Genomic DNA, 19,474 nt, shown 5'->3' on the forward strand with positions numbered 1-19,474 from the left:
TCATGGAAGTTGCAGTTTTATAACATCCTCGGCCTTTGTTTCCAGAGTGCTGGTGCTTTATCAAACCACATCTCCCATGATTCCATAGCAGAGAGCCATGACAGTGAACTGCATTAATTCTATAGCGTAGATATACCCAGAATGTTTTATTGCCAGAAGGAAATGACACATTGGCCTTCAGTTCCTAGCCTACATGCAGATGCTGAATGGTATGCTAAAAGCTAACCTTAAAAACTGTGGCATAGGCACTGAGAACTGGAAAGCCCTGGCCGTTGAGCACTCGAACTGGAGGTCAGCTGTGACCAGCAGTGCTGTGGCATTTGAAGAGGCAGGAATGGAAGGCAAAAGGGAGAAACATGCAAAAGGAAGGAGGTGTGTCAAGCCAACCCTGACCGGGACTGCCTTCCACTTTGAAACAGATGTCCTGACTGTGGTAGAGCATGTGGATTAAGAATAGGGCTTAACATAGGCTTGACCATCAAGACACTACATTTGGAAGGCCATCGTACTTGGACAACGAGGGATCACCTAAGTAAGTAAGGTTGTGGTGTAGTGGTTTGAGCATTGGCCTGAGACTCTGGAGACCAAGGTTGGAATGCCTGCTCAGCCATGGAGACTCACTGGCTGACCTTGGATAGTCACAGCCTCAGAGAATGACATAGGCAGAGAAGAACAAATCTTGTCAGGAGAGTTCTGTGACAGGTTCACTTTAGAACTGTTATAAATCAGGAATTACTTGAAGACACTCAACAAGGCAACCTTACAGCAGGCACACTTTAGATGAGTCTGAAACATTGATTAACACACATAGCTCTCCAAAACAATAAAACAACAAAAATGCCAACTATATGTTCACCTGAATATGGTTATGGGGCCCTCTTCAGATCTTTCAGCTGAACACACAAAGGTCTAATGTTTTTCCATGTGCAGGTCATCTGGAAAGACAAATATGGATGTTGACCATCCTCTTCCCAGCTTTAGCCTGCATGCTTCCAGGAAAGCATCTGAATAGGTTTCTAGCTTGGTGAGAAACTGCTGGAGAGCTCTAGTACACTTTCCTGGACTAAAGCACTAGAGTTCTCATCCAGAGGACTAAAAGTACCTCACCAAACAAAAAATCCCAGGCTTCCAGGGGACAGCATCACATAGTTAAAATGGTATCAAACTACTATAACTATATAGTATAGGTAAACTCTGCCATACCACCAGACCAAGAAACTTTAATGACCTCTTCTCAGATGCCAAAACATTTTCGTATGTTAAGGAAACACAAAGCAAGGGAAAAACGGTGCAATTCACCATTTGCCCTCCTTCTCTTAAAGAATATTTCTGTTTATAGCAAGAAACAGGCAGACGTGTCCTAGTAATTATGAAACTGCCAGTGGTTTTACTTGGGAAATCAAAAGTATTAGCTGTGTCAACAGATTGTAATAAATGTCCAATACATTTCTCTACAGGGATGATGCAGTATATTTAATACCGTAAGAAGATTTCACGTAGCACACTGTGTCTGTGTGACTGTTTCTCATGTAAAGGTTACTATCTTGCCCTTTTCATTACGTAACAAAAGCTAGCTGTAAAACTTGAAACCATTCTGGGAAATTGCTTGGACACACAAAGAGCATACAGGTCTATCTTTCAGCTGGGTGCTCATTTCTGAGCCTGCCATAAAGGGTTTTTGTTAGCTTTCCAGGGACCCAAGTACTGTGAGAGTACAGCAAAACATTATGTAGCCCCCCTTTTTGGCATTTATTTTGTTTCCCCTTCAGACCCATCTTTCTTTGTCTTTCGCTCATACCGTTTGCACATTTTAAAATGGTGAGAATGATTTCAGTTTTGGAAGGCTTGAATAATTTAAAGTGGTAGATTTAAAAGAGGAAAGAGCTTTGCTGAGATGTTTACTTCTATAGAGTATCATTAAAATCAAATGACTTATGTCCAAATAAGCATTTTTATTTTATGTATATACTAGTTTGGGGACCCGGTGGTGCCCAGGTTATTTGAAAAAGGCATTGTTTGTTTTTTGGAGTTTCGTAATATCAGTTTGGTAATGTAAGGTAAAGGTAAAGGTTTTCCCTGACATTAAGTCTAGTTGTGTCTGACTCTGGAGGGTGGTGCTCATCTCCATTTCTAAGCCGAAGAGCCAGTGTTGTCCATAGACCTCCAAGGTCATGTGGTCAACATGATGCATGGAGCACCATTACCTTCCCGCAGAAGGTACCTATTGATCTACTCACATTTGCATGTTTTCGAACTGCTAGGTTGGCAGAAGCTGGGGCTAACAGTGGGAGCTCATCATCAAGCTGCTAACCTTTTGGTCAGCAAGTGCAGTAGCTTAGTGGTTTAAATTGCTGCACCACCAGTAAAACGCTATTTATTAGAAAAAAAAACCCAGTCTTTCCCTTTGTTTCTATGAATGCCCCCATTAGAAAATGCATAACGATGTGGGTGATCTGTAAGTTCCAGAATCCTTCCCAAACCTTGCCATTATTCAAAGTTAGCCATGTTAGGTCTGTGTGCCAAGTTTAGTCCAGATCTGATACCAGCTGGGTTCAGTGCTCTCTGGATAAGGGAGAAGTACAACTCCCAGATTCCCAGAGCAATCACCCCAAAATCCAGTGGTATTCACAGTTAGCCATGCTGGTTCTGTATGCCAAGCTTGGTCCAGATCCATCGTCGGCTGGGTTCAGTGTTCTCTGGACAAGGGTGAACTACAACTCCCAGATTCCAACGGCAATCACCCCAAACCCTGCCAATGTGCATAGTTGCCCGTGGTGGGTTGGCGTGCCAAGTCTGGTTCAGATCTGTCATTCGCCTGTCTAAATAAAAGGGTCTTCACCTGCTGTCAGAAAAAGAGCAGGGAGGGAGACAATTGGACTTCTCATGAAAGGAAGCTTCACAGTCTGGGAGCAGTCATGGAAAAGGCTTTCTCACAAATCATCATCTGCTACAACCACAAAGGTGGTGGGACTGGAAGAAAGCCCTCCCCTGCAGATCTTAACACTCAAACTGGAGTGTATATAGAGATTGTCTTTCAAATAGGCTACACTCAAGCCATTTCAGGCTTTAAAGTTCAAAACCAGCACTTTGAGTTCTGCCTGAAAATGGTCTGCAGATGTTGAGTCCCCCCAAGGGTGAGAAAGGCAGTATATATATACGGCAAGCAAGCAAGCAAGCAAGCAAACAAACAAACAAATGTTTCAACGGGAGAAGTGTATTATTCTTGATCAACAGCCTGGCTATGTCATTTTGGAGTTGCTGCAATTTCTGAACAGTCCAACGTTAAGTGTGTTACAGCAGCCAAAATGGGATATAATCAAGGCATGTGTCACCATGGCCAAATCTGACTTCTCCAGGAATGGTCATAGCTGGCACACTAGTTTTTACTGTGAAATTGCACCCTTTTCCACAACCAAAACATGAGCATCCAGGCTCAGGCCCCTTCTACACTGCTATGGCAGTGTAGAAGGGACTTAAGTTCAAATTGCAAATGTAGTTTGTACTCAACTAAGTGGAAGAAAAGGAGAGGAGATGGTAGAATGTTACCCTTCCCAAATGGCTCAAGCAAAAGCAAACTTGTTAATACTATTTGCCATCTAAGGAGCCCCCGGTGGCGCAGCGGGTTAAACCCCTGTGCCGGCAGGACTGAAGACCGACAGGTCGCAGGTTCAAATCCGGGAAGAGGTGGATGAGCTCCCTCTATCAGCTCCAGCTCCTCATGCGGGGACATGAGAGAAGCCTCCCACAAGGATGATAAAAACATCAATTCATCCAGGCAACGTCCTTGCAGATGGCTAATTCTCTCACACCAGGAGTCACTCCTGACACGACAAAAAAAAAAATCTTGATTACACTTGGATATTGCTTGATCATATGTGTCCTAGGACCTCATCAGATGAAGGCAGAGAAGAGTTTTCTCCCCACTTCTCTGCACTGCCGACACAGACTCCATTCTGGCGGCATTCTGGCAGTGGAGAGAAACAGAACCCAGAAGCGTTGGGTGTACACCTGCATCCTCATAGAAAAAACACAGAGGAGCCGAAGAGGAAGCAGACGACGTGGGGAAACGTTGTGGGAAGGGATACCATGGACTCACGATGGTAGGGAACACAGAATGATGATTTCCCCCACTTTACAAAGGGCCATCTGATGAGGTCCCTAGTTCTCATCTGTGAAACACTGGAGGGCATGACATCTCTAAAAGGCATCTTTGTTGACTTTTTGATAATATACAACTGAATCACAATTTAATTGCTTGATTAACTAGTTAAGCACAGTTAAAAATCTAGATTTATTTAAAAAATCTAAAAATTCTTCATTTTCTGGCAACCCTAGATGGCATACTTAAGTAGGAAATAAACATTATAATCTTCTATCTCTTGGCTATGAAGAGGACAGATCCTTGGATTTATTTATTTTATTTATTTATTTTGGTACGGGGCCTGTTGTAACATTACATTAGAATCACTTGTTTGCTCCCCATACCAATTTCTCCTTGTCTGCATTGTTATGTTTTGCTAAGCTTTGCTGTTTTCAGTTCCTGTACAAGAACTGCTATGCAAAGCTTGTGTGTAGAGAAGGTCACTTTCAGGTCACACTGGCATCTTTGTGCCTCCATGGTATGTGGACCTGTCTTATCATGCCCTGTGCAAAACAGAGGGAAAGACATCTAAGAGAGCAGAAAACATGAAACATAGGAGGGTGGATTGTAATCTTTGTGTTGGACTTTGTTCTTTTAATGGGAGTAGTGAATGTCAAAACGGTTGGTAGTACACCTGGAAAATCTCAGAAAACTCCTGTGGAGCATCTAGCTGCTGATAGCAAAGTAGATATTGAAAACGTATTGCTGTTATGAATTGACAAGGAGCAACCATACATGTCTAATATTTACTGAGCTTGTTAATTTTGGAACTATTCCCCATACACCCCCCCCCCCCCCCCACATTCACTTCAACATTTCACAAATGAAAACTAGCATCTCTGGCCAAGGAACATCAGAGTGTGGCCAATATGGGGCAAGGTATAAGTATACAAGCTAAGGCCCTTCCACGCAGCCATATAACCCAGAATACCAAGGCAGAAAATCCGACAATATCTGCTTTTAACTTTGCTATCTGTGTCCACACTGCCATATATTCCAGTTCAAAACAGAAAATGTGGAGTTTTATTCAGTTGTGTGGAAGGAGCCCTAGAAGAAGCTACAGCAGTTTGCCTTTGCCCAGACTTACAGGGAAAGCCAAGATTCCTCTGTGTCTTCTTCTTCCTGAGGAGTTAATTGAATGCAGACTACCACTCTGTACTCTGTTTGCAGCAGCTAAAGGAAGGTGAGATAAAAGGGGAAAGTGGGAAGAGGAGAAATAAACAGAAACATTTTAAAAGCAGATGATTAGTCGGGACCATCTCTGCCAAATCAGATCAGTTGGAAGGAAAGGCCTTCAAAAACATAGAGACACCGTGTCTGTGCTGATTTGGAGGTCCTGAATTATAGTCCAAAACCTGGCTTTTATGCAGATGATACCACTTTGATGGCTGAAAGTGAGAAGGAGATGAGGAGCCTTATAAACAAGGTGAAAGAAGAAAGTGCAAAAGCTGAGTTACAGTTAAACATAAAGAAACAAGATTATGGCAACCAGACTGATGGAAAACTGGCAAGTAGAGAGAGAAAATGTGGAGGCAGTGACAGACTTTGTATTTTTAGGTGTAAAGATTATTGCAGGCACGAACTGCAGCCAGGAAATGAGAAGACGTGTCCTTGTTGGGAGGAATGACCAATCTTGATAAAATAGTGAAAAGTAGAGACATCACACTGGCTACTAAGATCTGCATAGTTAAAGCAATGGTATTCCCCGTAGTAACCTATAGATGCAACAGCTGGACCATAAGGAAGGCTGAGTGAAGGAAGATAAGACGCTTTTGAACTGTGGTGCTGGAGGAAAATTTTGAGAGTGCCTTGGACTGCAAGAAGATCAAACCAGTCAATATTCCAGGAAATAAAGCCCGACTGCTCACTGGAGGGAACGATATTAGAGGCAAAGATGAAGTACTTTGGTCACACAATGAGAAGACAGGAAAGCTTGGAGAAGATAATGATGCTGGAGAAAATAGAAGGAAAAAGGAAGAGGGGCCGACCAAGGGCAAGATGGATGGATGGTATCCTTGAAGTGACTGGCTTGACTTTGAAGGAGCTGGGGGTGGTGATGGGCGACAGGGAACTCTGGTGTGGGCTGGTCCATGAGGTCACGAAGAGTTGGAAGCAACTGAACAAATAAACAACAACAACAAAACTGCATATTTGCGGTTTTGATTTTGTAGATTTGGTTATTTATTGATTTTATTTAAAATGTTATCTCTGGGAATCTCTAGGTTCTCCAATTAGATTCTCTGTTCAGCTTTCAGCAGAATTTGACCATATAGGTGAGCTAGAAGACCTAGAAAATCTAGAGGTGAATATGGGAGGCTGACTATAATAAAATAATAAATAAATCTTCCACAACCTTTCTACTTCATCCTACTTTCTGCTTTTCTCACCCTAAGCCTGATAGATTGTTCTGAGACCACAATTTATTCTGTCCCTTTGCATGAATCCATTAACAATGTTTAAGACTGCTTTTCTTTTTAGCCACCTCTTCCTCGTTATTCTGCTTGTCTGCACAGTTTCTTCCACTGTTGTTCATTCCTGCCAAGAGCCCATATCCCTCTTCCTTAACCCTGAATGAGCATTTTCCTCCAGGCTTTTACTTTATGGTTTTACACTGTGAACAATTAGAACTTCCCTGAATTTAAGATTACCAAATCTCAAGAGGGAAAATGCTGAATGAAATGTCTTCCATTTGCTAACATTTCATACTCTTCAAGGTTTTGAAGATGAAAACTGGGACACGTGTAGTCAAACAACATCAGAGGGAGGTCAAAATCACAAAAAGTTATTAATGAGGAAGAAGATACGAGGTATGGATAGCTGCAGTAGTTGGCTATTTCCTGCGTCTAGTGGGAAAGGCTATATTGTGCCCCCTCAATTGCGTTCGGTTGAGTTGACTGAACACAAAAAACTTTTTCATTTTGATCTCAGCTCACAATAAGTAAAGTAAGCCTGTGAAAAAGGAAAAAGTTGAAGGAGGAGACAGAAACTGGAACATCTTAAAGACTGCTTAGAAAGTGGAGTAGTAGAGAAGTAGGGGCTGTCTGTGCAAACCTGGGTTGCATCTATACCAAGTGAAATATGCTGGAGTAGTCTGCTCCAGAGCTGTTCCAAATATTATTTATTTATTATTATTATTTTATTATTTCCAACATTCTCAACTCCCGAAGGGGGACTTGTAACTTGTGATTCTTCTTATGCCAGATGAATGGCTGCAAGCAGCATTCCTAATGCAAAACCAGTTGTATGCCATGTAGGCTGCTTGTAGTGTGTTCGCAGTGAATATGTTTTATTTTACCAATGTAAACTGGGCTGGACAGTTGAAGCATTTCTAACAATTTATTTTCCACAAACCTGATAGAGCAGTTGTGAAGGATGGGGGAAGCAGGGCCTGCAAAAATAACCAAGGAAGTGTCACATCAGAAACATATCTGATTGCTTCCTTCCCTCCAGAATGGAACTAGCACTGAGCTAAGGGAAGTTGTGATAGCAGGGGCTGCAACCATAGCTGCAAGTTTAGCAATAGATCACAAAATGCCCCAACCTCACCTCATGCCCGACAAAAGGAGAAGAAGGAAGCTGTGAAAGTGACAGCCCCCATCATCATGGTCATTGCTGTGCTCCACTACCACATTGATAAGAACCAAGTTGTTTCCCTTCCTCCTTGTTTTCGCCATTTCCTCAACCTGACCTAGCCAAGCTTTCAGCAATCATACTTCAGGAGGATGAGCCTGACCTGATGGTGTTTCTGCTTCAGTTTAGCCTGCCAAGTCTAGCTTTGGGCCACTCCCCTTGCCAGGACATTGAATGGTCAGTTAGCAAGAGCCAGTACTTGGGCAGAGTTTGGTGGGAGAGAAGATGGCAACAGTATCGGACACAGATCCCAATGGAAGAGGTTCAAAAGCAGCCACTGTACTTAAGAGAGGTGTTCACATGTAAAATATTTTAGGTTGTGTATGTAAGTCAAAGGAAAGTCACTACAGAATTATAGTACACAGATCTATTGGATGCTTTGGGCACTGTCGGGCGGGGGCGGCGGGAGGCAAGGCAGTTTTCACACAAATGTCAGGTTAGGTAGATAATGACTGAAAAAATAACTTTTACTGATTGCATGTAGTTCACAGTCTACATTTTGCACCCCTGCATTGGTCAGAAGCTGAGGTGCTTGCAGGTGATAGGCAGTTTGCAACGATGTGCCATCATCTAGACTTATACACAATAAGTGGCTTTCCCCCAATACCTAGAAATAATATGTATTTATTGTATATGTTATTTTAAATTAATGTCTTATGTGTTATTTACTTATTGTGTAGGTTATATTATAATATATTGTTCCTTTGATTCATGGGGAGTGGTGGGTAAGAAATAATAATAATAATAATAATTTGGAATTAACAATTCCTAGTTAACTTGGTTTTAGCCATTTCCTGTTATAAATAATAAATTAAACGAGTGGTAATTGGCATTGCTGACAAAAGTTTGATCGTTATCCTCTGGAAATAGAACATGGCCACAGGCAATAACGCTAAAGCCGTTGAGATCTGCTGATGCATATTCCATGCCTATGCCCAAGGGAGGTATATTTTTTTCTATTTCATGTAGGCAATCTATATGCTTGACATCTGGTAACAGTATTCAGAATGTTTGACCTTGGTGATGGTATTCTCTACTCATATATACAGATGATGACAGAACTGAATCCGTCAAATATAGACGACACCAGACTATCACTTTTCACTAAATTTATATTTTGCTTTTTTCTCTAGTGATTTTAAGGGAATGTACACTGCTCTTCCTTTTGTGATAATCCTGTGAATAAGCTAAATTCAGGGTTCATTTATACAATAGAATTAATGCAGTTGAATATAAATACCAATTTAACTATTTTGGCTCAGAGCTGTGGAATTGTAGCTTTATAGGGTCTTTAGTCTTCTCTGATTGCTGGTGCCTCACCAAACTACAAATCCCAGATTCCTATGGCTCTATTCTGTGACTGGTCCTCTATCTATGGCTCTTTCCTGTGAACTTTGGCCCTCCAGATGGTTTGGACTTCAACTTCCACAATTCTTAATAGCCAGTATGCTGTGAGGACTTGTGGGAGTTGAAGTCCAAAACACCTGGAGGGCCGAAATTTGCCCATGCCTGCTCTATCCTGTGACTGGCCCTCAAATAGAGGATTACTACATGTAAAAATATGCTTTTGACATGACCTTCCTAGATCATCCAATTCTGAATAATGTTTTAAATTGTAACTAAACTGGATCCTCAGGAAGGCAAGGGTTTTGGGACTATTGTTCTGCCCATTCTGATAAGCTCGGATGGCAGTAGTCCTTCAGTGTTTATCCCCTCATGTGTCTATCCTTTCACAAAAGTAGAGCACTCAGTCTCTTTTTTAAAAAACTCATTTAAGAAAACTATTTTTATAGAAGAAAAGAAACATCGCAAACCAAAGCGGTGTTTGTCAACCTTAAGGAAACCTCTTCGGCCAACAGTATTTTGGCAATCATTCTGGGCAGGCATGTAGCCGCGGGGGGGGGGGGGGGGGCCTCGGGGGGCTTCAGCCCCCCCCCCCAAAATTCTCATGGTGGTTCGCGAAAAGGCCTTACTGGTGCATTATTTAAACTGTTATGTTTATTCATATCATGATCTGATCACCATACTCAATATATCCCATATGCATGGGGGTATTCGGGTAATGATACAAAAGGTTTGCTAGGCTAGACCCTCTTTCACTCAGACTCAGCCCCCCCCCGAAACTCAGCCCCCCCCGAACCCCCCCCTGAAATTTTTTTAGCCCCCCCCCCCCCCCCGAAACGAAATCCTGGCTACGGGCCTGATTCTGGGTATTTATTCCTATACCTTCCTGAAAATTGATAAAATGTGAAGAGCCTCTGATTTTGTCTGCTCAGTATCTGAACACCTGTCAGTATGTTTTGGCTTGGGGAGTGCTAAGGTCCCAGTGCCCATCCATATCTCTGGGTTTCTTTTGAAACTGGATGGAATTTGCAGAAAATGAGATCATGCAACTATGGATACTTTTGCAGACACAGCAGACAGCTGAGGCCCATCACATCCACCTGTATCAGACAGCGAGAGGGAGAATAATGAATAATCACCTCTCTGTTTTCCCCTTATCTACTCCTGGCATGAAGCCTGGGAGCTATAGTGGGGAGACTTGCTATTTCAGAGTTCTTTTTTGTTGTTATTGTAGCATTTGCAGACTGCCGATAAGGTTATAGAGTTGCAAGACAGATGCACTTTGAAAAATGTTTACTATCTTGTATTCCTAAGCATTTTCCCATGACTAGCATTCCCTCCCCGTTGCAAATACGTTTCTCCCTTGTTAGTGTCAGTTTCTGGTGTCAATACTATGAATACTATAGCGAATCTCCATCAAAAACCAAGTTAAACATGCTGCTTCTGGCTATAGTAGGTATGAGATTGTTTGCAGGGGATGGATGTTGCAAACAATTGGGAGAATAACATATCCAGCAGCATTCTCTTGACCACAACCCCCATCATTCCCATGCCAAACAAGATTTACATGCAGTAAGGTAGCAGTGGGAATCATGCTGCCCTATTGGACTAAAATCCTCAATATTCCTACAAAGCATAGTGAGGAATGCTGGGAGTTGTATTCCAACAACCCATGAAGGGCCACAGAATGCCCATACCTGCAGCATGGATTGAGCTGCCAAATGTTAATTCCATGAATTAGGCAGCTGACTCTTTCCTTATTCATTGACAAAAAAGGATAAGCCCTGAATGCACAAGCAGCTTCTTCCACCTCAGCTGTCATTTGGTAATGGCATTTGAACTAGCCATTGTGTCAATTCAGCCAAGGTGAAAGTAAAAAGAAGAAAAAATGGTAAATGCAACAATAATCTTTGAGAGCAGTTATCCCTACTGCCCTGAATGATGACCAAGGTGAGTGTGGAGAGTCAACTAGGAGAAAATCATTAAATACACCCTGCCCTTCGCTCTCCAGAAGCCTCCTTGGACAATGTGTCTTGTTTTCCCTACAGCTTCCACTTTAGCAGAGAAGTGATTAAATTGCTACCATCCCTTGGTTCAGGTATGGACAAACCCAGGCCCGTGGGCTAAATCTAGCTCCTTGGGCTCTTTTCTCAGGCCCTCCTCTCTCTCACCATCCTATCCTTCTTTTCTTCTGTTTTTCCTTCCTCTTTCACTCCCTCTCTTCCTTCCTTTTCTGCCTGTTTCTCCCTTCCTTTTTCCTTCCCTTCTACCCTTTTGTCCTTCTTTCTTTCCTCCCTCCTTCCCTCTCTTTCTCCTTCCTTCCTTCCTTCCTTCCCTCCCTCCGTCCCTTCTTCCCTTTCGTCTTTCCTTCCTTTTCTCTTTATTTCCTCCCCCTTTCCATCCTTCTCTTCCTTCCTTCTCTTTTTCCTTCCTCCTTTCCTCCTGGGGGATATTTAGCTGGGAGAAGAGAAGGTAGAGAGGGAACAAGAGAACCATGTTTCAAGATTTAAAAGGGTGGAGAAGCAGCAGAGGGAAAACTTACTTTCTGCTGCTCTAGTGACCAGGGCACAAGGGAGCTATGGTTTCAAATGGCAGGGAAAGAGATTCAACAGAAAATATTAGGAAGAACTTCCTGAGAGTAGGAGCTGTTGGAGAGTGGCATAGGCTGCCATGGAGTGTGATGGAATCTCCTTCTCTGGAGTCTTTTTGGCAGATGCTGTCTATCAGGAGCTCTTTGATTGCATGGCAGGAGGTTGGATTGGATATCCCTTGGGGGAGTCTCTTCTAGCTCTAGGATTCTAGATTATATATCAGTAGACAATACAGGGTCTAATGGATACACTTTGTATCTCCTGTCCACCATCTTGTTGTGACCAAATCCAAACGTTTCCTGCCTTTCCTTCACTTTCTGTCTCCAAAAGTGAAGAGGAAGGGGAGGAAAGGACAGGGTGGGGACTTGAGGAGAACCCTTCCCTGCCATCCCACCCATTCCACTCCAGCTCACTATGCGGCCCCCAAGTTAGAAAGTTTTCCCATGCCTTCCTTGGTTCCTATGATTTCTATTAATTGTGCTAGTCAGGGCTGGTGGGAATTGCAATCCAAAACAGCTGGTGGGCACTGTGTTGCCCAACTCAGAACATAAGGCTATCTACTATCTACCTTGCAAGGCTGTATTAAGAATTAGTGAATTAATATTTGCCAAATACTAGGAAGGGTATCTACACTATAGAGTCAATGCAGCTAGACACCACTTTAACTGCCATGGGTCAATGCTATGGAATTATCAAAGTCATCATTTTGCAAGAACCTTCACTTTTTCTGCCAAAGAGTGATGATGCCTTATCAAACTGTAACTCCCACAATTCCACAGCATTGAGCCATGGCAGTTAGAAAGGCATCAAACTGCATTAATTTTTCAGTGATTGCACTCAGACTCAGAAGGGGTGTTATGCGTACAGTGCAACTCCCATATCCACTACAATAATATACAAAACCATAGATAACTCTATTGAAATTAAACACTTCTGGCCCAAGAACAGAGCTGTACTGGAGGACCTAGAAAAAAATAGGCAGGGCACATTTTGTTGGGTGTGCACAAATAAAATGACAGTAACTAGTCTAGTGGATACAGGGGTCAGACTACTATATTTCAAACCATTGATCAGAGTGTTCCCATACAGGCTGGCTGACCATCTCTAAAAGGTGAGTTTCAAAGATGGCACTGCAATCTTAGATATCTGGACAAATGTCATTGAAACAGAACCTTGACACAACCTTTTTCCAGCTGATGTGTAGGGAGTAAAATAAAAAATATTCCCCCTTTACAAGACTGCCGTCCAAATCCCATTTGTATTGTTTTCCCTATTTTCCTCAGTACCACCCATGAACTGTATCCATCCTTAGTTTCCATTTTTCAGCCCACCCACCTCGACCCTTCAATTGTCTGTATATTTCCCATTGTTAACTTGATTCCCCCTGTGTGACTGCTCTTATGTGTTGTTTTCCAGTGCCGTGAAGAAGGCAGACAAGTAGAATATTTTCAACTAGCCCTGCAGGTTCTTCAGCAAAGGAAAACAAGGCATTACAATACAGCTTACTGAAGGTCCCGCTGGGAGTTGTACTTTTCAACTGTCTTCACTGTATGCCTTTAATTGCCTCTGCATTTTTAGAATATAAGGACAGGAAGAGGCCATCAGACACAATATACTCAGCCTCACTGGATTTATCCCAGTGTCCTGTGTTTGCTCCCTGGCTGCATCTACAAACTCCTCTCAATTCCTGTCTGGAATATACTGTACCAACAAACAAAGAGTCTTTAGAAGTTAGAAGTGGTTTCAGGAACTGTGTTCTTTGTCACAGCAACCTAAAGCTCAGAAGTGAAATCTAATGCTCTGCTGGCAGAATTGCTGGAGCTTTCTTGACCATCCCTTTGCAGCCTCCCAAGCCTCCTAGAAATCAGCTCAGGAGGATTTCCCAGACAAAATACCTGGGTTTTCATTTCTCAACCTGGGGGTTGGGTCCCTTGGGGGTCATGAGGGGGTGTCAAAGGGTTCACCAAAGACCATATAAGAAAACAGAGTATTTTCTGTTGGTCATGGAGATTCTATGTGGGAAGTTTGGCCCAGTTCTATCATTGGTGGGGTTTGGAATGCTCTTTGATTGTAGGTGAACTATAAATCCCAGTAACTACAACTCCCAAATGACAAGATCTGTTTTCTCCAAACTCTACCAGTGTTCACATTTGGAAATATTGAGGATTCATGCCCAGTTTGGTCCAGATCCATCACTGTTTGAGTCCACAGTGCTCTCTGGATGTAGGAAAACTACAACTCCCAAACTCAATGCCCACCAAACCATTCCAGTACTTTTTTTTTTTGGTCATGGGATTTCTGTGTGCCAAGTTTGGTTCAATTCCATTGTTGGTGTAGTTCAGAATGCTCTTTGATTGTAGGTGAACTATACATCTCAGCAATTACAACTCCCAAATGAATCAACAGAATCAACCCCCCTCCCAACTCCACCAGTATTCAAATTTGGGAATATTGAGTATTTGTTTCAAATTTGGTCCAGTGAATGAAAAACATCCTGCATATCAGATATTTACATTATGATTTAGGACAGTAGCAAAATTACAGTTATGAAGTAGCAATGAAAATAATTTTAAGGTGGGGGATCACCACAACATGAGAAACTGTATTAAGGGGTCAAGGTATTAGGAAGGTTCAGAAACACTGGTTTAGAGGTATATTGTGTGTGTTGGGGGGGGGGGAGGGGTTAGTCAAAAGAAAGGTCTCTTTTTCCCAGATTTGCTGGATTCATTTGTGCTGGTAGCTGAACTCCACTATCTGACCATGCCCAGAAACATTTCCTGATCTATTAAAAGTCACCTTAACATCTGTTTTCTTTCTTTGTTTTACAAACATAAACTTCACTTTGATCCTCTTTGAAGATGAAACAGCCTCAAAAGGATGAAAACATTTCTGACCTCAGAGAAACTGTTTTGGTTACTCCTTTGCCCATAGTCTAGAACTAGGCATTATTTGCCCTGGTATCAGAAGTTGGCTAAAGAACAAAAACTCAAGAAAGAATGCACTGTAAAATCAAAAGATGGCACAGTACAAAGAAAAATCATAAAACACTACATCAGAGGCATTATTTTCGAATTAAAATAAGGATTCCCAGACTGAATGCCTTGCACAGAGGGTCCAGAGCAAATACTAGTGCAAGAGTGGGTTTGCCAGGTAACGTGTATCCCAAGCAATTTATTTAGGGTATTGTATGCTGAATCCCCAACCTTGACTTTCTGCTGTGTAAGGCTGGTACAAACATAGAAAACCTATGCTTTCTAGAAAATATACTGTTTCCAAATAGGAATGGGGAAAATACAAGATTTGCTTTATCCTACATTCACGTTTTCCTTTCTATTGTACATTTCCCTTTCCATTTTAAATATAAAGGAATTTCCATGCTTTGATTAAATTTTAAACAAATGAAGTGAAATGACCCTGCTTCTAACTGACTGTGGACTTTATTGCACAAAGAAGCTGATTTACATCAATTGCAGCAAATTAGTGGAATGATCACTTTTGCTATCCACATTTCTGTTTTCATGCCACTGTGTTGATTCACAGATCCATGGTCCTACAGCCATTTTATTTATTTATTTATTTATTAGAAGCATTTCCATCCCATCCTTCTTGCCTCTGAAGAGGGACTCAGGAGGGCTACTAACAGGTACATTTGGTACCAAACAATAAAACAAGCATAATATGCAATTAACCTACATTAAAAACAATTATAGATACATTAAAACAGTTCGCTGTTTCACGTCGTCTTCCAAATTAATCCATTGCTGTCAGCTAAAAAGTCAATTAAAACCATCTATTCTGTGAACACTTGATCCCATAACCAGGGTTTGAACTTCTTCTGGAAGGTCATGAGGGCGGGGGCAGATCTGATCTCATTAGGGAGGGAGTTCCACAGCTGAGAGGCCACCACCGAGAAGGCTGTCTCTCGTTCCCACCAAGTACAACTGTGATGGCGGTGGGACCGAGAGCAGGACCTCTCCAGATTATCTTAAGGTCCTTGGGGGTTCGTAGAGGGAAATACATTTGGACAGGTAAGCTGGGCCAGAACTATTCAGGGACAGGTAAGCTGGGCCGGAACCGTGCTTCCACATAAACTTGTGATTTTATCCTCCCGTGCTTCCACTGCAGTGTAAGTATTAAAAGTAATTTTTACATCTATTTTTAAAATTCAAATAAGACTTAAAACCTCAAAATTGCTGCCTTGAGAATAGCAGGGGGAAGGGGAAAGAGTGGGAGAGCAGGAAAATCATGTCCCCTGACATCACTTCAGTGCTGAATGGTCCCATTGCACCAGGGAGATGGAGCCCCCTTGTGCCGGCTGAACTTGCTGACCGACATGTTGGCATTCCGAATCCAGGGAGCAGGGTGAGCTCCCGTTATCAGCTTTTGCTTTCACTTTTCCCCTTTGTCCTCAGTTTATTTCAGCTACTGCAAGCTGAGTTCAAAGTACAAAAGTAGTTTGTACTCAGTTAACTGGAGGGGAAGAAGAGGGTCAGAATCTTGCACTTCCCAGTGGGCTCAAGGAAAAGCAAAGTGCTGCAGCTTCTCCTACCATGTATGTTCTTCCTCATTAACAACTTTTGTGGTATTGGCCATATTCTGGTGTTGCCTGGCTATGCTTTTCCTGGTTTTCATCTTTTCCAGGTTGGAGTGTATGTACTTTCCCCCCAGAAATGTCACACCTAGAGAAGTGGTTGCGCCATCTAACAAGCAAGGCTGGCTATAATGGATTCATTCTTGACTTTAAGGGAACCCTATGTATTTAATAGGTATCATAAAAAATTGCTCATAGAAATGGCTTTTGTTTTGCTTCAATTCAGCTAGACGCAAAGGCTAATGAAGTCCAGAATTGATGTTGTTTTTCCATGCTTCTAGGCAGTCTTTGAATTCTTCTAAAGCAAATTAATTTAGAGAATAAGTCTAATAGAGAATACACTGCGTTTGGTGGAAGAAGTTGAAAGGTCTGCTTTTTCCCACCAAAGATATTTGCAACCGGCTCGGCGTGGGCGTGGGCGCGTGTGTGCAAGGGTCATGCCCCCTTTTTATTTTTACAGCCGCTGCCATGATTTCATAACGCTGGCAGCGACCACTCCGAGGTATTGGTTAGACTTGATTAAGCTAATTACATGCTAAAATGTGGGTATGAAACAGAGCCACTTTTCTATGAGCCATAAATGCCAATGGCAAAATTGCTTTGCCCAACAAACGATCCTTTAGCAGCCATGTGAATATTAGATTAACCTCCCTTAAAAGCAATCCCAAAAATGCCCACTGAACATGGGCATCTTAACAAGGTCTCTGTTCTCCCTGCCCAATGAAGATGATGGTGATGGTGATGATTATTTACTTTCTCCCCATGGGGACTCAAGGAAGTTAACAATATGATTTTTCAGGCTGATAATTTTGGTAGGGTAGCAGTTTTATTTTTTTGGAATGGGTTTATTTACTTGTCTGTCTAATACACAGGTAGACAAAATGTGTTCCTAGTGCCACAATGTAGGCACCGATATTTTTGCAGCCCTCATTGTATCCAATTGCCCCAATTAACCCTTTCCTGCCCCTCCCTAAAAGTTAATTCCCTTTCCTGCAAGCCTCCTGGAACAACAATCCACTTTTTAAATAGACTGGAGTATCTCCCATGCTGTTTATTGTCTTTCTTTTTTACACTATTAAGTTATAACACTTTGATTCCACTTAACTACTGTGTTCTGTTCTGTGGAAACCTGCAATTTGTAGTTTGGGGCAATACTAGAGGTTTTTGCCTTCTAAATATCCAATGTTACTACCAAGCCCATGTTTGCACAGAATGGAACCACGGCAGTTAACATGAACCAAAGGGTACATGCACACTGTAGAATGAATGTAGCTTGCTCCCACTTTAACTGCCATGGCTTCATGCTAGGACACCAAGAGAGCTGCATTTCAGTGAGGCACCAGCACACTTTGACAGAGAAGAATGTATTTTTGAAGGCCTTCATGGCCAGAATCATTGGGTTGTTGTAAGATTTTTTGGGCTGTATGGCCATGTTCCAGAAGCATTTTTTCCTGATATTTCTCCTGCATCTATGGCAGGCATCCTCAGAGCTTTTGAGGTGCTCACAACCTCTGAGGATACCTGCCATAAATGCAAGTGAAACATCAGGAGAGAATGCTTCTGGAACAAGGACATACAGTCCAAAAAACTTACAGCAACCCAAGATTAAAGAACTTATAATACTACAACTTCCAGAATTCAATAGCACTGAGCCATGCCAGAGCTGTTGCACAACATCCTTCCAAACTCATCTTAAACCAGTTTTCAACAGATTATTCAGCTGAAATCACTGGGTTGCTGTGAATTTTCTGGGCTGTTCCAGAAGCATTATCTCCTGACGTTTTGCCCACATCTATGGCAGGCATCCTCAGAGGTTGTGAGGTCTGTTGGAAACTAGGCAAGGGAGGCTTATATATCTGTGGAATGTCTAGGGTGGGAGAAGAACTCTTGTCTGCTTGAGGCAAGTGTGAATGTTGTAATTCACCATGTTGATTAGCATTTAATGGCCTTGTGGCTTCAAAGCCTGGCTTGTAGCTGCCTGGGGGAATCCTTTGTTGGGAGGTGTTGTTTGACCCTGATTGTATCCTGTCTGGAATTCCCCTGGCTTTTTTTTTTTAGTGTTGCTCTTTATTTAGTGTCCTGATTTTAGAGTTTTTTAAATACTGGGAGCCAGATTTTGTTCATTTTCATCGTTTCCTTCTTTCTGTTGAAATTGTCCTCATGCTTGTGGATTTAAATGGCTTCTCTGTGTAGTCTGACATGGTAGTTGTTAGAGTGGTCCAGCATTTCTGTGTTCTCAAATAATATGCTGTGTCCAGGTTGGTTCATCAGGTGCTCTGCTATGGCTGACTTCTCTGGTTGAAATAGTCTGCAGTGCCTTTCATGTTCCTTGATTTGTGTTTGGGTGTTGCGTTTGGTGGTCCCTTTAGAGACTTGACCACAGCTGCATGGTATACAGTGGACTCCTGCAGATTATTCAGCTGTTCTTTTCACTAGCAATCTGATTCCCATTTTTGGCTGCAGAAAGCACTTTCTAACTGTTTTGTAGTGATACAATAAGTCAAAAGTGGTGTTGCAGAAAATTTGAGGAAATATGGATTGTTGCGGGCATCACTTTCTACCACTTCACTTCCCCTTCCCAGAAAGGACTTCTATAACAAAAGTTGAAAGGCTATCCGGGCAGGGTGGACAAACAATCCCACCGCTGCCACCAATATAGCGAAATTAAAGGTATATCTGGACAGGGTGGACAAAAAATCACACCGCTGCCACCAATATAGCGAAATTTAAAGGCTGACCCTATGTTATATATACAAGTGACCGAATGTTCTTGGTAGTATTAGCCGCCACCACCTCAGAATTATTGGCCTGAGGAACCAAAGGGTGTGAATGTGTTTTAGGTAAGAGGTGTTTGAGCTCTTGATCTTCTATGGCTTCCTCACTGGCTGACTGGACTTTAAAATGGTTTGACAGAAGGAGTTCTGAGGAAATGGATAGATTGAGGCATACACCAGTTAAAAGTTAACTAGAAAGAGTTTATTGAACTTTATATTAACAACAACTCATAGAAGTGAGTGGTACAGAAGCGTGATTCAGTTGCAGAAACTTGGTTACTTAAACAAATAGTTCCCCTGACAGAAAAGCTCTTAACAACTGTGAGACTCCTTAAACATACTGTTCTAACTTTAGACACAGTATCCCTGGAGAACAGATCCCTATCTGTCTCCACCACAGGGT

This window comes from Anolis sagrei, chromosome 2 (genome assembly GCF_037176765.1).
Source record: "Anolis sagrei isolate rAnoSag1 chromosome 2, rAnoSag1.mat, whole genome shotgun sequence".
Classification (NCBI taxonomy): domain Eukaryota; kingdom Metazoa; phylum Chordata; class Lepidosauria; order Squamata; family Dactyloidae; genus Anolis; species Anolis sagrei.